This window comes from Silene latifolia, chromosome X, assembly GCF_048544455.1.
Source record: "Silene latifolia isolate original U9 population chromosome X, ASM4854445v1, whole genome shotgun sequence".
Classification (NCBI taxonomy): domain Eukaryota; kingdom Viridiplantae; phylum Streptophyta; class Magnoliopsida; order Caryophyllales; family Caryophyllaceae; genus Silene; species Silene latifolia.
The window spans coordinates 152,280,785-152,295,921 of NC_133537.1; the positions used below are offsets into that span (position 1 = coordinate 152,280,785).

A 15,137-nucleotide genomic window follows, 5' to 3' on the forward strand; every position below is an offset into this window, starting at 1 on the left:
TTAGGGGAAACCAACATGGGGAATGATTCATGCTTAAATTAATATGCTTTCATAGTTTATTTGCTTGCTTGTTGTGATTTTAACTTATGCACATGTTATGTTTGATGAAATGCTAAGCCTATGAATCCTTGCATTTACTACCATCACCTATCTTTTCAATGAGACTTGTAAGACATAAACCAACTCGAGTCTCATTAGACCATGCATATTGTTGAGTAGGGAAGATTAAGTCGACTTGTAGGTGTTGTACAATCTAATCGATTCGGCTTCGGGACCCAAACTTTCCTAGGATCTTAAGATATAAACCAACTCGATCCATCACAACAATAATTGCTTGCTTATACCTTGAGAATATGTTTGTATGATCAATTCCCATGAATCCCCTATGACCCCATGACACCCTAGTGCCTTTTATCAATTGTTTACATCCCTTTTAATCCATCTTGCTTGTTTGCTTTCATTACTATTTAGTATAGTGATCTTCTACTTCAAACCCCAATTGTGACACCCTAAGACACCACTAGTTGCAATAGAAATCTCATCTCAATTCCCGTCCCTTGGGATCTGACCTTTACTTGCCTCTTTACTAATTGTAGAGTTGTTGGTGAAGTTATAAATTGTGTTTTGGTCTAGGTGCTCCTAACGACAAGTACTGAAAACTAAATCCCACGAGGGAACAGGACCAAAAATGGTGCCGTTGCCGGGGACGGTGTTAACTTGATTTAGATTTTCTTACATTGTTATTAGTTGTGTCTTTCTTTGCCTTGGGGAAGTAAAACTCCTCAAGTTTGTTCTAATTGTTTTCGAGTTGTATGATATTTTGCATGTCTAGAAGGTCACAAGGTGACTTGTTACCCTTTGATCACGAAATTGAAAGAACTTTGACAACCAATAGAAGACTTGCTAGGAGAACTTTGAGAGGTATTGGTGAGGTTGTAGATATTCAACCAAATACTATTGAGTTCATCAACCCTTTTGCAAGAGAAGGTGAGGAGAACCCAACACAAAATCCAACACAAAATCAACCCACAATGCCTAAGTTTTCATCACATTCCGTACCCACCGAGGAGAACCTACCCAATGTTACTCCCACACCATAACATCTAATCGGAAATTTTATTTTCAAATCCGCATTTATCCAATTAGTCGAAAGAAGCCAATTTGAGGGGATGCCAAGTGAAGACCCTCATTCTCATATGGAGACTTTTTGTGACTATTGTGATGCGATCTCTCAAACCGGTATAACTCAAGACCAAATTCGATGGGTCTTATTTCCTTTTTCTCTAATTGGCACCGCAAAACAATGGTTGAAAGGCCTTGATAAGGCTACTCTCGAAATTGATTCTTGGAAAAAGTTGGCTCTAGCTTTCTACAAAAAGTTCTATCCACCGGAAAAGACTAACATGCTAAGAGCTCAAATTACGGGCTTTAAGCAAAGGGATGAAGAATCTTTGTATGAAGCTTGGGAGCGATTCAAGGGAATTTGTCGCTCATGTCCTCATCATGGACTTAGCGAGTGGTTCTTGGTACAACAATTTTGGAACGGTCTTTATGAAGATTCAAGGAACATTCTCAACATGGGATCAAATGGAATGTTCACCGAAGTTGATGACAATCAAACTTGGAACAAAATTGAGGAAATGGCGGTCCATAACTCACAATATAGTAGACCTCGCAAGGCTACTAGAGGAGGAAAGCATGAAGTGGACTCCATTACTCAATTGGGTGCTCAACTTAGTGCTCACATTGATACCATCAATTTGAAGTTTGAAAAAGCTATGGCTAGACTTGAAGAAGCGTCAAAATCACCAAAGCATCATGTTAATGCCATGACGGCATCTTCATCAATCCCAAGTGGGATATGTGAGAATTGTGGAACTTTGGGACATGACCAAAGTGAATGTAGGGGAACAAATGAACAAGTGAATTCTTTCCAAGCATACAAGAGTGGCACCCCTTATTCAAACTATTACAATGAAAATACCAAATTCCATCCAAATCTCTCATACAAAAGCCAAAATGTTCAAAACCCTCAACCAACATACACCCCACCTCCCATGAGAAACCAAAATCAAAGACCCTTTTACAACCAAAACCAAGGTTACCAAAATCAAACTCCATACAATCAACAAAATGACCAAGGTTTTGATGTTCAAAAAGCGGTCCTCCAAATGCAAAATAATCAACAAGAGTTTTTCACTCAAATGCAAAAAGATAGTCAAGCAAAGGAAATCACCATCAACAACATCCTAGCTCACACCAAAATGTTGGAAACCCAATTGACTCAACTAGCATCTTCAAGCTCACAAAGACAAAAGGGGCAATTACCACCTCAAAGTAATCCCCCAAGACATGAAACGGTTAGTGCCATTCACTTGAGGAGTGGCACAAGGTATGAAGCACCGAAGAAGCAAGTTGAGGATGAAGTTGTGGAAGCTAGTGACAAAGAAGAAATTGTGCAAAACTCCAAGGATGGAGAACCATCAAAAGAATAAATTTCAAAGAAAAATGAAGACAAGGTCAAGGAGAAGGAGCCCATTGTGATTAGACTTCCTTTTCCAAGTCGTCAAGCCAAGCCCAAATTTGATGACCAACTTGGAAAATTTATGAAAATTGTGAAGAATTTGGAAGTCTCGATTCCTTTCACGGAATTAATCAATCACGTGCCGGCCTATGCAAAATACATGAAAGACATCCTCACAAAGAAGAAGTCGATCCGGAAGCTTGAGACTATCGCCTTCACTAAGGTGAGTAGTGCAATACTTCAAGGAGTTCACCTCCAAAACTCAAAGATCCGGGAGCTTCTCAATACCATGTACCATTGGCGACACCACGATCAACAAAGCCTTATGTGATCTAGGGGCTAGTGTGAGTGTTATGCCGTACTCGGTGAGTAAAAGGTTAGGAATGGGAGAGCTTAAATGCACCAATATCACACTCCAAATGGCCGATAGATCGACGAAGACACCATTAGGGATATGGGAAGATGTTCCCGTAAGAGTTGGGAAATTTTTCATCCCGGTGGACTTTGTCATTGTTGACATGGAAGAAGACTCCAACATACCAATCATTCTAGGAAGACCTTTCTTACACACCGCGGGTGCGGTGATTGATGTGAAGCATGGAGAGCTCACTCTAGAAGTGGGAGATGAGAGCATAACTTTCAATCTTGACAAGACCATGAGAGCTCCCCGTTTGCATGAACCATGTTTTATGGTTGATCATTATAGCCGGAAGGATGATAGGAAGAAGTCGGAATTCCAATGGAAGAAGAAAATTGAAGATGCTCCATTCAAAGAGCAAGTGAATTGTAACAAAGAGAGCTTGAAAAGCTCACCAAAGTCGAGCAATGAAGAGGATGGCCTCATTGGCCAAGACAAGAAAGTGGGAGAGTTGTCTCTATCAACTCAAGAGATCTTTAGTGATCAAGTAGATGAATTTTGTGGTCTTTGGGACGATGAGTTTGAAGGGATTTTCAATCCCTATATTGGTAATGCTATCGATCAAGACCGACAACAAGGGCAAAGGTCTATTGAAGATCTTTATCACGATAATGAACAAGCTTTTGACTACTTTTTCAAGGTGTTGAGCAACATCAACAACACCTTGGACATGCCCCCATGACATCTCACTAAGGATGAGAGTTTGGTGGAGTCCTCCCTAAACCACCATTTGTAAATATTTCTAACTCCCTAACTCGCATTTTAATTCTTACATTGCATTTTTGTCATTTTTGGATTTTTATGCCTTGATCAAGATAATTATCATTTTTTAGAGAAGTGAGGGAGGGACTAATGATTCAATTGATGTGTAGTGCTTTAGCTTAGTGTGGGGATAGCAATTGCCTAGGCTATTCATGCCTTAGTAGTGCTCCTACAATGAAGAACACCGGATTTGAAGAATGAAAAATGACAAGGGATATGCAAGTGCACGGATGGAACTGAATCCGGGTAAAACAGGGAGAATCCGAGCGTCTTCATGGGAATCCACTCGTCTTCAGGAAAGACGCCCGTCTTTGCCTGAATCCACCCGTCCATTTTTAACTGAGAATTTGAAATTTTGGGACTGTCGAAGAATTCGAGCGTCCTGGTAGAGAAGACACTCGTCTTCAGAAATCCTCCCGTCATGGAAGGAAAGACGCCCGTGTTTTTGGCTGTGGAAAACAAGAAAAGCTCACTGTATGAGAATCCGCCCGTCTTCAGCAGAAGACGCTCGTCCTGCAGTCGATAAATCCGAGCGTCTTTGCTGAAAGACGCCCGTCTTTAGGCGAGAATCCTGAACCAAAAAAGGCAGAATCCGAGCGTCCCGAAGGAAAGACGCCCGTCTTCCCCTGCAGTGTTTGAAATTTTCGGGTATTTTAAATACCCCATCCCACATTCATTTCTTCATTCATTCCTTCAAAACACTACCCATAAACCCCAAAACTCAAAACCCTCATCCTCTCCATCACCAAAACAAGATTTCCTCAACCAAATTCAACAAAATCAAATCCAAACTTCCTTTTAACAACAATTAATCACTCATCTTCCAACAAAAATCAACCCAAGCGCCAAAATCTTCAACCTTTGAGTCGATTTTTGAAATTATAAAGGCAAAGTCTTTCATCTTAAAATCGATTTGGGTATACTTGGAAATTGAAGATTTTCACTCTTTTCTTGGTATAATCATAAATGGCAAGGACAAAAGGAGCAACAAAGGCACCTAAGGCAAAGGCACTCTCAACAAGACAAAAATGTCTTTAAGCAAAGAAAGCCTCATTGGCTATGGTGGTAGCTAGTTCAAACTTGGAAGTTCAACAACAACAACCTCCCTTGGAAGCAACAACATCAACAACTCCGGAAATTGCTCAATTATCAAACTATCCGGAGGTAATTTTCATTTCTAACTCCCATAGGGATACATTTTCCAAGTATGCTAGAAAATCCTTTCTATCCACCAAATTCATATGTGAAGATGCATTGAACAAATTGGGTGTCCTTGAATAAACAAAAGCCTTCATTGAAGCCATGGGGTTGGGAAAATTGTTTGCTACAAGAGAACTGACATACCCCTCCCTTACCTTAGAATTCTTGAGTTCTTTGAAAGTTACTAAGGTAGAGACTAGAGAAAACATCGAGTTCCGCCTTGCTAATGTGAGTAGGCGCATCACCTTTGATGAATTGGGTAAAGCATTGGGTCTTAGTGATTCATCTAGTTATTACAAGAATCCCGAAAAGACCCCGTTCCTCTTTGGGAGGCGATTTCCGGGAGGAAATTTGAGAACTATCATGCTAGTCGCGCTCTATTAGTCCACCATCCGGGCATTAGAGTGTGGCACAAGGTCATCGGGAATACTATCATTGCAAGAAAAGACACTAACCACTTTACCAAACTCGATTGTGTTCTACTTGAGTCGGCCTTAAACATTGGAAGGGAATTCACCAAGCCTTACAATTCTCTAAGGCTTTTGGTGAAAAGATGGCTAAATGTTGATTGTGGAAAGCAAGGCACCACTTTTATTGTAAATGGAGGTCTATTCACTCTTTTGGCTAAGTACTTTGATCCGAATTGCAACAAGGATAGCAAGTATGTGGCGAAAAAGGGGGGTCATCTCATTGACATGGATGCCATGATTAACAAGTACAAGTGGGTTACCCATAATCCTCTTGACACCAAATATGGGTGGCTCACCAATAAGGCTAGATCTTTTACTTTGCCTTCCAAGATATGCCGTTTGAGTGTCCATCAGACCAACTACCTTCTTCCCCTCTCAAAAGAAGTTGAATACATCATCCGTCAACAAAGGGGTGAAATTGAAATGCCCTCCTCCTCCATTGTCACACCACCCTATCCATTCAAGTATCAAGAGTTCAAACCTGAAGGTGTTAAAGCAAGCAATGACTACATGACTCTACTTATGCAAGAGATGCACAAACAAGCTTTTAAGGATCGGGAAGATGCATACTTAGCCCAATATCCACCCCTCCTTCATTTAGCTAGGCAAGGACTACTTGATCCTTCATGTCCTTTGCCTAGTTGGGAGGATAGGGAAGTCTTCTTTCCAAGTGCATCTAGGGGTGAGATTCCGGGTGACAATGAGGTTGTCGATGATGAGGTTGTTGATGATAGCATTGATGAAGAGGCTAATGAAGAAGAAGAAGAGGATGATGAAGGAAGTGAGCAAGGAAGTGAAGAGGGAAGTGGAGATGAGTCCACTTCTATTGAGGAAGATGATGACAATGATGATATGGTGGAAGACTAGCAAGCTTTGGAGGCTCCTACCCTCTTGAGGTTTGTCTACTTCTTTATTTGTTTTATCTATTTATCTTGATCATGTTTGGAGAGTCCTAGAAACATAGAGTACTAACACCTCGGCGCCATTAAGGTGTTCTTATTTCATTGTTCCCACTTTTGAAAATCCAAAATGACAATTTAGTTTTATGCATTGCATCTTGTGTGCATGAACTACTCCCAACTTTAGGACACTAGAAATAATGTCTATCTCGGTTTGGGGAAGTACATGCATACGCAACGGGAGGTAATCTAAATTACGCTCTCTGTCATAAACAAAAACCCATGCATCATGTAGTGTAGTATAGTATAACTTGCATTTAGTGTAGAATTCATGCATCATGTTTGCATGATTTCCCATCATTTTGACCATTGAGGACAATGCCCATATTAGTGTGGGGATGGGGAATTCTAACTTAGCTTTTATTCAAAAATCCAAAAAAATCAAAAAATTTCGAAAAACCACAAAAATTTGAAAAATTTTAAAATCCAAAAACAAGTTCATTTCCTTTGTAGTGTAGTCATGTATATATTGTTGTATATATATTGTGTTTGTTTTATCCTTTTTCACATTGATTGACTACGCCACATCCGAGACATGAGGATATTGAAGACCGCATGGTCTGATCTTTCCAATCTCCTTTTTCCTCTTTATGTTAATAACTATGTGGCTTTATTTTGATTGATGCGGTATAACAATGTGAACTTAGGACTTGCATTTAGTTTATATGGCATATTAGTTGGTAGAATCATTTGCATTAGGATGTTTATATGCTAGTTGCATCATGGTATGTAGTTTGCATGTTAGAAAAATTTTGCGAAACCGTCTACTTGGGAAGCTTGACAAGTGTATATAGGCCCTAGTAGATGCTTTTTCTTCTTAAGACTTTGCTTGTTAGAATACTTGTAAAACACCCTAGGATGTGTCTTGCTAGTATCCTTTGACCCATGGATTAAGGCCTAGTCAAGAGTACCTTGTGGTGTGATAACTCCTTGGCTACCGTTTATTCCAAGGTGACCCTTGAAAACATGCATCCATCCATCATCCATGTTCTACCACATTTTTGTCATCAAAGGGAATGGGCACAAAAAGAAATCAATTTGAGTTCAATGAAATGAAAAGTGAAAGAAAGTTTGCAAAAATTGCATCAAATGAAAAGAGGAGCAAAAATAGAACTCCTAAAGCTTCAAATATAAGGCACCCTCACTACATATGGGGTGACTTTGAAAATGTTCAAAAGAAATGCAAAGAAAAGTTGAAAGTTGTCAAGTGTTGAAATGCCAAAAATCAAAAAATAAATGGCAAGAAAGTGTTCTCAAATGTCAAATGCCACAAGAAATTGGGGGGGGGGGGGGGGGGGGAAAAACAACAAAGAAAACTCCCAAAATGAAACTCAAATATCTATTAATCCCTTTATCCATCGTATCCATTTTTGTGCATGGTAGAGAGGGGACGACCTTTCTTCTTGTCTAGGCAAGAGGAGGAATTCCGCGATCCTCCAGTGTTTCTAACACCATAAGGAGCCTACTCTTGACAAAAGCATTTAACGATTGAGGACAAAAGTACCCTAGCTTGACACAACTTGGAGGTGATTTATTGGTATCCTTCTAGGCTTAGTAGTTTGAAGAAATTGCATCTATAAAGGAATGTGTACCCTTGAATTGCTTCCCTTGTAGATAATTTCCGCCACTTAGATGAGGAAAGTGGCTATTATTTTGTAGATGCATCCATTACTTGTTTTGTGTGCTTAATGTTTGGATGTGTAGCCATTTTGGCAAGACCCATCTTGCCTTGCAAGAAGGCATCCTACCTCATGGTTGTCTTGTTGTGAGTTGAAGGGGCGGAGTGAGACCCGCTAATTGTCTCATATCGGCTATGTTATTAGGTTAGTTTAAATAATGGTCCTAGTCTTTGTCACCTCTTTACTCGGGACGAGCAAAGGTTCGGTTTGGGGATATTTGATGTGACCATAATTAGAGCATACTTAGTCCCCGAATTAGCCTTGTTCCCATGCTTTTTAGTGCATATTTGGGTCATTTATTGTCTTTAGTTCTTTGTTTTGCATATTCTTTGAGGTTTTGTGTCCTTGGTAGGAAAGGAGAGCAAACCTTGCATTTTCATGGCAAAATGATGCTAAATTGATTGAATTCAATGACCAAGCATCAAGGAGAGACAAGATTAGAAGGCCTTTGTACATACTATAGTAGATGGGCAATGATGAGAAAAGATCCTTGCATCCCCGAGGAAATCCTCAAGGATTTTATGAAGAAAAAGGAAGAAAAGAAGAAGGAACGAGACTGCCTAACAATCCGTGCGTCTTCCCCTGAAGACGCCCGTCCCTCACCCACAATCCGAGCGTCTTCCTCCACAAGACGCCCGGGCAGAATCTCCAGAAGACGCCCATCTTCACCCCCTGGACGCCCGTCCAGAAGCTGCCAAATCCGCCCGTCCCGTGCTAAAGACGCCCGGATTCTCAGACAGTCTCATTTCGTCTTCTACAAGCTTCAAGGAAGGATGCACATCTTTTTCTAGAGACCGGAGTCTCCCTAAGAGACCGGCGATTCCTCAACAAGGGACTTAATCGTCATTTAAGCCCTTAGTTAACCCTAATTCATGCACCTAATCCCCACTATAAATACCCCATTAGTCTAATTAGAAGAGCATGTTCTTCTTAGCAATCTTTAGAGTAGTTAATATCAATCAAATCTCTCTTTAATCTTGTAATCAACATTTAATCAAGTTTTAATACAAGTTTTATTTCCTTAATCTCTCTCTTGTTCATCCTTTATTTTGGGTAATTGAAGATTATTTGGGTTATTATTGGGATATTGACAACCTTCCAATCAAGCATCAAGTACTTCTTTTATTCTTTGCTTTATTATTGGAATCATTAGTAGGTATAATTCTCTTAATCCCTTTTTAATTATTGTTAATCACTTTCATTTATTCATCATGTTTCACTTTGTTGGTATGATTGACAACCTTGCTAGCATGTTCAATATGATAATGAGTGAGTAGTTTCCTTACCTAGGGTTAATGGGTAATTAGGGAAAACCAACATGGGGAATGATTCATGCTTAAATTAATATGCTTTCATAGTTTATTTGCTTGCTTGTTGTGATCTCAACTTATGCACATGTTATGTTTGATGAAATGCTAAGCCTATGAATCCTTGCATTTACTACCATCACCTATCTTTTCAATGAGACTTGTAAGACATAAACCAACTCGAGTCTCATTAGACCATGCATATTGTTGAGTAGGGAAGATTAAGTCGACTTGTAGGTGTTGTACAATCTAATCGATTCGGCTCCGGGACCCAAACTTTCCTAGGATTGTAAGATATAAACCAACTCGATCCATCACAACAATAATTGCTTGCTTATAACTTGAGAACATGTTTGTATGATCAATTCCCATGAATCCCCTATGACCCCATGACACCCTAGTGCCTTTTATCAATTGTTTACATCCCTTTTAATCCATCTTGCTTGTTTGCTTTCATTGCTATTTAGTTTAGTGATCTTCTACTTCAAACCCCAATTGTGACACCCTTAGACACCACTAGTTGCAATAGAAATCTCATCTCAATTCCCGTCCCTTGGGATCCGACATGTACTTGCCTCTTTACTAATTGTAGAGTTGTTGGTGAAGTTATAAATTGTGTTTTGGTCTAGGTGCTCCTAACGACAAGTACTGAAAACTAAACCCCACGAGGGAACACGACCACTAATCGGTTTGAAAAGATGTTGATAAGAGCCAACATATCCACACCATGTGGAGCAAGAAGAAAGTTGATTTGGCTTGTTGATAAGCCCAACATGGAACGGAATTTCTCCTTGTAGCACAACCGAGTCGGAGGAAGCACCGGAACACAACCCGGCCACCCACCAATGGCTCCAACTTTTTCGGCAAGAGGACAAAGCTCGCCTTTCGGGAAAACGAAAACATGGTGTTTCGAATCCCAAAACCGAGAACATGCTTCAAGAAACGAAGGTTGCACCTTGACTTGACGAAGCACCAACAATTGGCCAACCCCCATGCAAACGAGTTGATGCTTTTCGGGAGGCGGTAAATCCCGGCACCATTGTCGCAATGCGTTCTCAAAAGCATCCATGAAATATTTTTGTGGAAGAAGAAGAGGTTTTGTAGAGATGTTTTTGTGTTTCGGATGATGAAACAATGAAGCGCAAACGTCCCTATTTATACAAAACGATCAGCGCATTTTTTCAGAAAAAGGGGAGAGCCGGCCTCCATCGCCAGGCTGCTCGCGCCTCTTTAAGGCTTTTCCAGGATTCCCGCTGTTGACTTGTCTTTTTCAACATGTGCTTTCTCCTGACACCTCAAACCTCCCGCCAGGAACCTCGCGCCTCTTCGGGATAATCCAGGACATTTTGTGTTTCCTCACACTCACATTTCCTTGTTTTCGCGTTTTACGAAATCCGACACGGTTTCCATGAGGCAGCTTTAAACATACGGATTATTTTCTTTCTTTTTTTAAGGGGGGGAAGGGCTAGTCGCCCCGATCCGCGATGGATCGTTTCCATGTCAGTCGAAATTCCGAAAATTTTTCGCTTTTTCGCAATTTTCCATCAAAAATCAAAACCGAAGATTGATAACACGACATCATTTTTCTTCAAAAATTCAAGCACTCACAAATTCGAGTCTTGACCTCAAAAAATCAAATATACTCGCAAAAATCCTTTTCTAAAATCCTTTCCTGATGGTTTGAGTTTGAATTTTTCGAGTCAATTTCAATGACTTCGACGCAATTTAATTCACGACACGAGTTAATTGCTCAAATTTTAAAATCATTTCCTTTTGAATTCCGAACGTGACGACTTGTCACGGAATTTTCAAAAGTCCTTTCAAAATTTCAAATTTTAACTTCAAGTCGTCTTGGTTAATTTTTGTTTTTTTCAATCAAATGCTTTTACGTGTTGGCGTTTATGCGTATGTGCTATTTGTTGCCTGTTTTCTACACTAACGATGCATGAACTGGTGCAAACATCAAAAGGAGAATCAAACAGCCGACAGCGCTCCTCCGAAACACAACACAAAAAAGCCAAAAATCACAAAATAAACCACAATCCAAAAACACATATATATAAACCGCCTTACGCAAAATACATCGACAAACGTCTATCATATAGACACTGGCCTAAAACAAACGTCTATCATACAGACACTGGCCTAAAACAAACGTCTATCATACGATAACATGGCCTAAGACAACGAACCGGGGCTATCCGCCACCTATCGAACTAAGCACTCCCTACCCTTCCGATCGGAAATGAAAGGGAGCAACATGGGAAACAGAGGAGCAACGGCGAAAGCGAAGGGAGGTTACCATGACGATAACCCCCGCTCCCGCTCCACGACAAAAAAGAAGACAGTGTCTTGCAGACTTCGGATAATGAGGAGGCCCAGAACCATGATGCGATGCACCATTCCGATACTGAACCCCACCCATTAGCCACCCTGTCTATGAGCCACAACGAAAAGGACAAGCCGACCATATCAGCCGCCTCTCCTCCTCTACGGAAGCATCCTCCACCACCGCCTCGAATACGGCAGCCTCCTCGGCCGCTACAACCCCTCCAGGATCGACTTCCTCCTCCAAAGCCTCAATGACGGACCCCATAGGTCCCAGACGATACCCTGCGGTCAAAAAGCAACAACAAAAAAACGTCAGCCGGAATTTCGGCATTACGACGGCATGAAATGGATAAATCCAAAAACAAAAAAAACACAACCTGCAATGCAAAAACAAGGCAATCCCGCCCAAAATCCAACCAAACCAAACCATTCACAAAAAAAACACAAAAACGACTCGCCCATCTTTTCAAGCAAAAGACGAGTCAAAATCACAAAAAACAGCATTTCAAGACCCCTACAAGGTCCGCCAACAACCCAAAATACATTTCCGACACAATGGGGATTTTTCTACGGTTCAAAAAGGCAATTCACACGCTAATTTGGGCCCAAACCGGTCAAAATTTCAAAACGACCACGAAAAGGCAAACGTGATTTTATCACGCCTCAAGGTGACCTAAATTACCAATAAGGTCCAATTTAAGGCAAACTGACTCAATTCAAGCCCAAACAGGCGCTTATTTGGTCAGACGTAAGACCGTCACAAAAGGCAAAAATCCAATTTTGCCCACAAACATCCAACGAAGGTCCTTAAATGGCAAATACGGGTTTTCCCAACTACAATGCAACCTAGTGGGACCCACTACCCAAGTAAATAAACTTGGCATTGTGAAATGAGACGGTTTCTCGCCTCTCCCACGTTTTTCGAGCATAGGGAGCGGGAACGGGGACCAAAATACAAACTAAAAGCGCCCCTATACTCCTAAACAGGTTTCTAACCTAATGCAAGCATCAATTTCACTCGAAATGGGCTCAATCAAAAACGCCCAATTCGATTTTTAGGGCAAAATTCGCCCTAATTCAATCAAGCTAAAGATCAACAAATTTAAATGGATTCAAGAGGAAATACTTACCTTGAGATGACATTGTTGATGAAGGCAAGAATTTGAACAAGCTAGAAGGTCCAACAATGGCGGATTTAGCTTTGTTTTGTCGAAGAGAAGGAAGACGAGATTATGGTTGATATGCGGCCTGACCTCGCATCTTTTACAGAAAATAGGCAAGCCCCTTTGGTTCGCCAGGTGGCTCGCGCCTTAAGCTGTGCCTCCCCTTGCTCTTTTCAATGGATTTTGGGCTTTAGCCCAATTTCCCGTGACAAACTTCAAACTTTTATTTGACGATATTAAAGGTCGTCATTTTTCTCAAAAACAAATAGTGAAAATTCAAATTCACCATTTTCTAAAGCTTTAAACGACGGCACATGAACCGTCCCTCCAATCGAATAGTGAAAATTTAAATTCACTATTTTCGAGAATTTTCAAGCAAACGGCGATCAAAACCGCCAATTTCAAAAATAATGGTGAAATCAAAATTCACCATTTTCCTTCAAAATTTCAAAAATGGCGAAAATTCAAAAACCGCTATTTCTCCAAATTTTAAGCGACGGCAATTAAAACCACCATTTTCAAGATAATAGTTGGAAATTGAATTCCACTATTTTCACCACACATGTCAACGGCGGCACATAAACCGTCACTTCAATCAATAGTGAAGATTCCAAATTCACTACTTCCATCAAATGTCAACGGCGGCACATAAACCGTCACTTCAATTAATAGTGAAGATTCCAAATTCACTATTTCCATCACATATCAACGGCGGCACATAAACCGTCACTTCAATCAATAGTGAAGATTCCAAATTGACTATTTCTTTCAAATGTTAACGGCGGCATATAAACCGTCATTTCAAACGCAATAGCGATTTAAAATTTGCTATTTTCCTTCAAAATTCAAACAAACGGCGATCAAAACCGTCACTTCAAGTTCAAAGAAGAACGACGAATGGTGAAGATGCCAAATTCACCATTCTTTCAAGTACCAGCAGGGGGCTTCCTCGCGGAACCCGCTCATTCCAAAAACAGTGATAGTGAGAATCCATACTCACTATTTCCCCAACGACATCACGAGTTCTTTACTTTCAAAACAAGCCCATTCGACGCGGCTACTCCCATGGTCCATTAACCGACCGTACTATTTGGCTGGCGAGCCTTTGTCCGCAACCCTTCAAGGACACATCCCGAAGATGCCTCGGGTACATTTCCTTACCATGGCTGGCGAGCCTTTGTCCGCAACCCTTCAAGGACACATCCCGGAGATGCCTCGGGTACATTTCCTTACCATGGCTGGCGAGCCTTTATCCGCAACCTTTCAAGGACACATACCGAAGATGCCTCGGGTACATTTCCTTACCACGGTTGGCGAGCCTTTGTCTGCAACCGTTCAAGGACACATCCCGAAGATGCCTCGGGTACATTTCCTTACAATGGCTGGCGAGCCTTTATCCGCAACCTTTCAAGGACACATCCCGAAGATGCCTCGAGTACATTTCCTTATCATGGCTGGCGAGCCTTTGTCCGCAAGCGTGCAAGGACATATCCGAAGATGCCTCAGGTATGACTCCTTCTTATGGCTGGTGAGCCTTTGTAGGTAGTCTAACGGACTTTGAACGACCCACACGGATAGTCGACAGACTCTAAACTATTCCCGACGACAGGTCCTTGACTCGTACTCTCGATTCACCTTGGCGTCGCCCTTCCCGACGGCAGGTCCTTGGCCCGAATCTTTTCGAGCCGCCTCGACGTCGCTTGGGTCTCCAGGTTGTAATCTTCGATTGAACTGGGGGCTCTACTTTGACTTTCGCCATGTCCAAGCCTCAGTCAAAGTGGGGGCTCAGAGATACCCGATGATCTGGGCCGAGACTCCAACAAACACCCGATGATTATCAGACTACAACATGCTTTGGAATCGCGGCGTTTGATCGACAGTTTGTGTACAACTTTACGTCGGAAAACTTAAAACGATTTCGAAAATAAAACATTTAAAAACATTTCAAAAATACCTGGAGTGTTTAATGCACGGCGACGGGGTCGCAATGACACTAACTAGAGTCAAAACCGGCACCGGCAAAAAACCGACTCTAAAATTCAAATCCCGACTCCAACAACGAGTCAAACCGAGTCAACCACCAAAAACAAACATTTTAAACCTTCTACCTTAAGTTTTCCCGGATTCATGAATGGTCAAGTACCAAACATGTGACTACAAAACCTAGGATAGAACAAATCATGATTGCGTTTGTTGTGAAAGCGACAACACACCTCGAAGACCCGTGACGTGGCTCGCGCCTCTTTGAGTAGCCCAGGTGGCCACGTCGCTCAAAACTCACACAACCACTCATTCTCCTATAAATACCCCTCAAATGCCACCCA

The 15,137-nt window shown here is 41.3% G+C and overlaps 1 non-coding gene across 1 annotated transcript; it reads right to left on the bottom strand.

Annotated features, from left to right (window-relative positions):
• Nucleotides 1-1,403: 1,403 nt before the first annotated feature.
• Nucleotides 1,404-1,510, bottom strand: LOC141625791 (small nucleolar RNA R71). The gene has a single exon (XR_012535545.1). It is a non-coding gene; the product is annotated as a small nucleolar RNA R71 (small nucleolar RNA).
• Nucleotides 1,511-15,137: the final 13,627 nt, after the last annotated feature.